This window comes from Parus major, chromosome 1 (assembly GCF_001522545.3).
Source record: "Parus major isolate Abel chromosome 1, Parus_major1.1, whole genome shotgun sequence".
NCBI lineage: Eukaryota > Metazoa > Chordata > Aves > Passeriformes > Paridae > Parus > Parus major.
In genome coordinates, this window is record NC_031768.1 from 26,804,790 (window position 1) to 26,810,789 (window position 6,000).

The window sequence follows — 6,000 nt, forward strand, 5'->3', positions numbered from 1 at the left end:
GAAAGCAATGGGTGAAGAAAGCCCATGGGCATCTCCAGATCATGAAGTCCTGTCATACCAACAAATGTCAGGTAGATTTAAACAGGCATCAAGATGTGCCACTATTCTCTGCCTTTTCTAACCATAAATTACGTGTCAGGGGGCAGGACATGGGATTTCCTTCCTCTGAATCCTTTGAAGGTGAATTTCTGTAAACCAATTCTGTGAGAACTATGACAAAACCACAGCTGGGGTGGTTTCCCTTTAGGTAGGAGGGGACAGCAAGCTGCAGAGAGAACACACGCAAGTGCACTTTCCACAACAGAAAGCAAAATTGGCCAGACAATCCTTCTGCAAGACCCTGAGGCAGGTAGGTGATCCCTCTTCCAGTGCAACACCGCATGGACTCCCAATCCTGACACCACACCCAGGGCAGTCACAAAGCAGTGCCCAGACCCAGCCCAGACCACCACCAAACACTGCTCCCTCCTTTTCTAAATCCCCAACATCTTGTCACAGAACTCTACTTTTCACACTGTTCTCTGCACAAATCCATGCTTCTCTGAAATGGGTATTGCCACCTTCCCCAAGTTCTTTCCCATAGACACCCCTGCCACCCTCAAGATCAAGGAATCAATGCAGATTGAGACAAACTTCATTTTAAATCTACATATCTAGCAATCTCCCTCAACATAGGTTGCTCAGGTCCCTGGTGCTGGCACAAGAAATGCTGGGAGACAGGAATGTTTGGACCACTCCAGGTGGCTGTAGCACAACCACACGCTTAATTAAAACATCTCTCTAATCATCACTGCCTGTGGGAAGAGCAGCTGCCCTGGTATGGCCCACAGATGGTCTCTCCTGAATCACAACACTGGCCAGAGCTGGCCACTGCCAAGTGAATCTCAGCCCACTTACAGCAGACCTTAGCAAAATTAAGTTAATTTATACAGCACAAATGTCACTCTCTCTGCTGTGAAACACAAGTCCATCCTGCTACCAACACAGCTCAGAAGAGCATGGTGGTCATATGCAAAGCTCAGCAATACGTGCCTATTTGCAAGCATTTCCTTATGAAAACCAGAGGGTTTTGCAAGCAGAGGCTGCTGTGCCAATTCAGCCCTGAATCCGCAGGGCCGCCTTCCCCTGGCAGTGCTGGTGACACCCCCTGCTTGCCAAGGGTACTTTTCATTCCCAAATCAGAGGTGGAGTGTGCCAGGAGATACCAAAGGAGGACTTGGAGATGCTGTGGTTCTGCAAGGTGGGAGGCTGACAGCCAGTTCCTTGTCCCTGCCAGGCAGCTCCCAGCCCCGGTGGGGATGGCCAGGCCCCCACAAAAGAGTCCTTGCAAAGTATCGAGGTCCCTTTTTTCCCTCCCAGGGTGGATTTGAAACTAATTCTCAGCGCGGTTCCCTCTCCCCACATCAATCCCACAGCTGCTGCACGTCAGTGTGGGGTCTGGACTGAAGCCACTTTGCCATGTTGTTGCCTCCCAAATATTTGCTGGCGTTAAAACATTGCTTTGCTGTGGTCTTTCCCAGTGCCTCCAATTACAATAAACAATATATTAATACAGAAAACCCTTTTAATTTTCAGTACAGCAGCTACCCCATGCTGCTCTGGCCACCCAGGAAATGTTCATAAAGTCATTACAATGCCTTAGCTTCCCAGATGACCCACATCAATTTCCCACCCATGATGCAAGCAATAAACCCCTCCTGGTTTTAACTCTACTGTTCACACAAGTTTAGGTTTTACTCAGACAACAGCCTATCCACCAGTGTGTTCTCAGTTCCTCAAACTATTTAATGCAAGTAGTGTTTGAAACAACCCAAAAGCCATGTGACTAAGGACCCACCTCCTTACCAAATTCTACAGAAGTGGCTGGTGAGGTTTTTAAATAAATCAAAAAGTGATGAAAAGAAGGATCATCTGAGCTGCAATTCAAGACCTTCTTATTTAACATATAAAGGAAAGGAATCAATATGAAAAATACAGAGCATAAAACCTCCTCCTGGGTGCCAACCATGTTGTAATGCTATTTTTCATGCATTCTAACGTGCTCTAGACTGCCATTTTGGCACAGGAACATTGTTTCAGTCTGTAGAGGAAGTCCACTTTGTCCATAGTTTGTCATTAGCCCCACCATCAGCTTCTGGCTTCTGGGATATTGCTGACAGTCTCCAAATGCTGAGACAAATTCAGCAAACTGTTTGACATAAAGAGTTACTATAGCACACAAAACCAGCCAAGGAAATGACAGTATCCTGACTTTTTTCTCCCCTGCTTCTATCTGCTTAAAAAACAGAAGTCAGCATTTCATAAAGATTTACAAACAACAGGAAGGGAAATAATTGCTGAAAATGCTGAAATAATTGCAAAGGAGCATCCTAATTTGAAGAAAAATATTAACCTCAGGGCACAGTCCCCTGCTACATTTTCCCTAATTGTCAGAATGAATTAGGACCTTCCACCCTTTCTGCCCCAACACCAGCACTTCTGCACAGGCTGTTAAGGGTGACGTGCTCTGTATCACATCCTAACACAACAAGAACAGCAGACCACGTACACAGCTCTTGGTTCACACTGTGCATATAGGGAAGGGAAGGCTTTGGCTATGAAAACGTGACTGTCAGTTTCATTTTCCTTGTCATCAGCACTCATCATCATGGAAAGACCTGACATGAGTAATTTCCCCACTAACTATCAAGCTGCTTTTAGCACAGCTAATAATTAAAACCTCCAAAGTAATAAGAGAGTGCATTATGCTGTGGAGTGAAAAACTTTTGAACTGGGCTTTGGAGGAGAACAAAGCACAGATAAATCAGGATGTGTAACCTAACACACAGCATGAAGCCACAATTGCAGGAGCTGAAAAGCTTGCCTTAAGTGCTCCAATAATAAATATTTCACTGCAACTTGAAAAAGAATTTGTTAACTGTACAAACCACCCTCTGTATACTGCAGACCATTAATGGTTCCCCTGCAGTAAGTGTATGGAGCCAGTTCTAAGAAAAAGGACTGTGCACTACAACTGAGAGCAAACTGTAGCACCACAATTAGCTTTATTTAGAATCCCTTATCAAAGCCAGTAACACCAAGAAGTGCCCCCATTTTTCAGCTTCACAGTTTACAGTGGAATAAGAACTATAAATCCAGTGAGTCTGTGCTAGTTTTTCAAGTGTAGTCACACTTGGAATAAAGAGGACCTGGCTTTTTCCAATGCTGCATGCTGGCCTATAATTCTTGCTACGAAAATCTCAGTTTGTTCTAGGAAGCTACAAAAGCTTAAGATAATAATGGTTTTGAATGGAGAAGCTAATGTTTTTCTCTGAAACGCATATGGAACTTACTCCAATGATAACACATCAAGATGAGTTCAGCAGAACCAGCTGAAAAAGCTGCCCACAAAACTCAGAGGACATTTATAAAGCAAGCAGGCATTGCCACAAGGAGCTATCAGCCCCAGGCAGCACACCAAGCAATCCTGAAGGACCCACCACTACCCAGCATCGATCCACTGAACATCCCTCCTTACCCAAAACAAAAGCCACAGGGGCGACTCAAGTTCAAAAAGCCTCCATGAAAAAAAGGGGGAGGAGGGAGAAGATTAAAGAGAAGAGCATCTCTTTATGCATACCTGCTGACCAGATGTCTGCTGCTTCTCCGTGAACCAAATCTGGAGAGAAAGCTCAACTTATGCTTTCTTTTTTTTTTTTTTTTCCACTAAGACTCAGATTACTTAAACTCTCTAAATCAGACCAAAAAGTCAAGATACAAAAACCTCTTAGGAATTTCAGCTTGTGGAGGCCTTTGAGATCACTTTACATTTTGTTAAAAAGTAGGTTTGAATGAAATAGTCACATTTTCAGTGTGTTTTTTAAACCCAAAGAATAAAAACAAGGAAACACACACCAATTTTAAATTTTCCCTCCTTGTATTTTACAAAATCAAAACGCATCTTCCAAGAGCCCTACCCCTTCATTTTGACTTCAGGGGACTGGAATCATCTACAGAAACCCCCCCTCAGCCAGGTGACTTGGAAACAGCTCTTCCAAAGGAGCTGACTCCAGAGTCTCTGGCCACTGTGCCACCCTGCCAGATGAGCAGCCCTGCTTGTCCTGGCAGGCACCTCCCTCTGCTCCCTCGAGCCAGGCTTCTGTGACAGTGAACTGCAAAGCACCTTCACCTCTCTGACCACAGCACAGCCCCTTGTCCTCCATTCAATGATTCACCCCAAGAGAATGATGAGAGGAACAGAGGAAGCCAGCCAGTTTAGCACGGGGCCCCATGTCCAGCCTTTACTGGGCAAACAGCTCTTATTAAGGGCACACCAGCAGCAGCAGGACTCCAGGCTGACTCAGCTACAGGAGGATTTCCTTGGCCAGGAGGCAGCATGATTGTTCCTGCTGCTGTGAAGGGATGCTTGAGCGCCCAGCTGTATCCTGGATGGCTCTGCTGCCACCAGTGTTTCCCTGGATGTGCTGGCCAGCTGCATGCTGCTGCAGGTAAGCTCTCTGCTACTTCATCTCGGCAAGTTTCTGCAAGTGGGGGCTCTAGTCTGACTTTGTCCCAGAATTTCTCACTGTTCCAGGGGTGTAGTTTAGTTCATATCCTTGGAAGCGTGTACCAGCAGGGCAGCTGGCCCGCTCCCTGACAACTTCAGCAGAACACATGCCAAATATGTAATTGCTCTGTTTACCTGGCCAAAGAGGCGGCTCAGCTGAAGCACCTGTGTGGGGCTGAAAGACCCAGAGCTACACAGTCACAACCGACTGATGGTGGTGGCACAAATAATGACAACACAGCCACTTTCAGGAATGCAGAAGGAATCCTGAACTGGAAGCATCTACCACCCACTACGAAAGCAAATGGCTTTTGGAACATCTGAAGAAAAAACAGTTACCTCAATACATACGGACACCTGAATCACCATTAGCATGTTTTTCTAAGCATGTGGCTGCACTGCAGCTGGAGCGAAAGCTGGTCAAGGCTGGTGAGATCCTGGCCAGAACATCAGGGTACGGACCCTGGGAGCAGAGCTGGCTCACCTCACTCAGGATGGCACCACTGTAGCCCAAATGCAGCCTGACTTAGCAACTGGCACAGCTTTTCTCCAAAGCTATGGCGGAGAGCTGGAGGAGCCTGCAGGAGAAGTCGGGCGCGGGAAAGATAAAGCAGTCTTTAGACAGGCTAAAGTTTGTGTGCCAGCTGTCCTGTACCTGCAGCTCTAGGCAGCTACAAACTCACTCTTTTCCCTTCCCTCAGCTCCGGGTTCTGACATATCAGCGCAACACTTTGCCAAGTGCTTTAATTAGGGCCATTTCTTCCCAAGAAACAACTGCACAGGCGAGGCTTTGAAATGCTGAGCAATGAGCAAAGCAGCCTTTGCTTTCACGAGTCCACCCCATCAACCCGTTCCCAAGACAGGACTGCTCGGTAATTGTGGGATATGCATAAAACATCACGAATCTCACCACATCCACACCCGAGGTTACTTAGTATGATGCTTTTAAAACAACCACCACCCGCCCAGGATAGGGCTCTTTTTACTGCACCGGACATCGGACCGCGCTCCCGCCGCGCCCGGGACGTGCGAGCCCCAGCTCTGGGAGCTTTTCCGATCGCTGTAGCAAGGGCACAGAGCCCGGCACAGAGCCCGGCCCAGCGCTCCGTGCGAGCGCCCAGCGCCGAGGAGGGGATTGCGGAGGGAAGGGATTTCTGCAGTGCCCCTCGCTGCGGCTCCCCGGGCTGCCGGCCACGGGGAAAAGTTTCCCCGTGGAACAGACACTTCACAGGGGGAGCAGCAGTGATACCCTGTACGGCTGCGGGCCCCCCGTCCCCCCGGCGGGACCCCAGCCCGACCCCGCCGGCGCCCGTGGGAGCAGCGGGAAATCGCCTTTCCCGGGCAGCAGCCGCTGACAGCGGCCCGGCAGAGACAAAGCGCCGCCCTCGGCAGCCGCCCGCCGCGGGAGGCGGGACGGGACGGTGCGGGCGCCTCTCCTACCTGTTGCAGTTGAT

The 6,000-nt window shown here is 48.4% G+C and overlaps 1 protein-coding gene across 1 annotated transcript in view; it reads right to left on the bottom strand.

Annotated features, from left to right (window-relative positions):
* Positions 1 to 5,052, bottom strand: part of LIMS1 (LIM zinc finger domain containing 1) — a 67,144-nt gene extending 62,092 nt beyond the window's left edge. Inside the window, exon 1 of the mRNA XM_015631620.3 lies at positions 5,031 to 5,052. The gene's annotated coding sequence lies outside the window, so the exon portion shown is untranslated. The remainder of the gene's footprint in view (positions 1 to 5,030) is intronic.
* Positions 5,053 to 6,000: the final 948 nt, after the last annotated feature.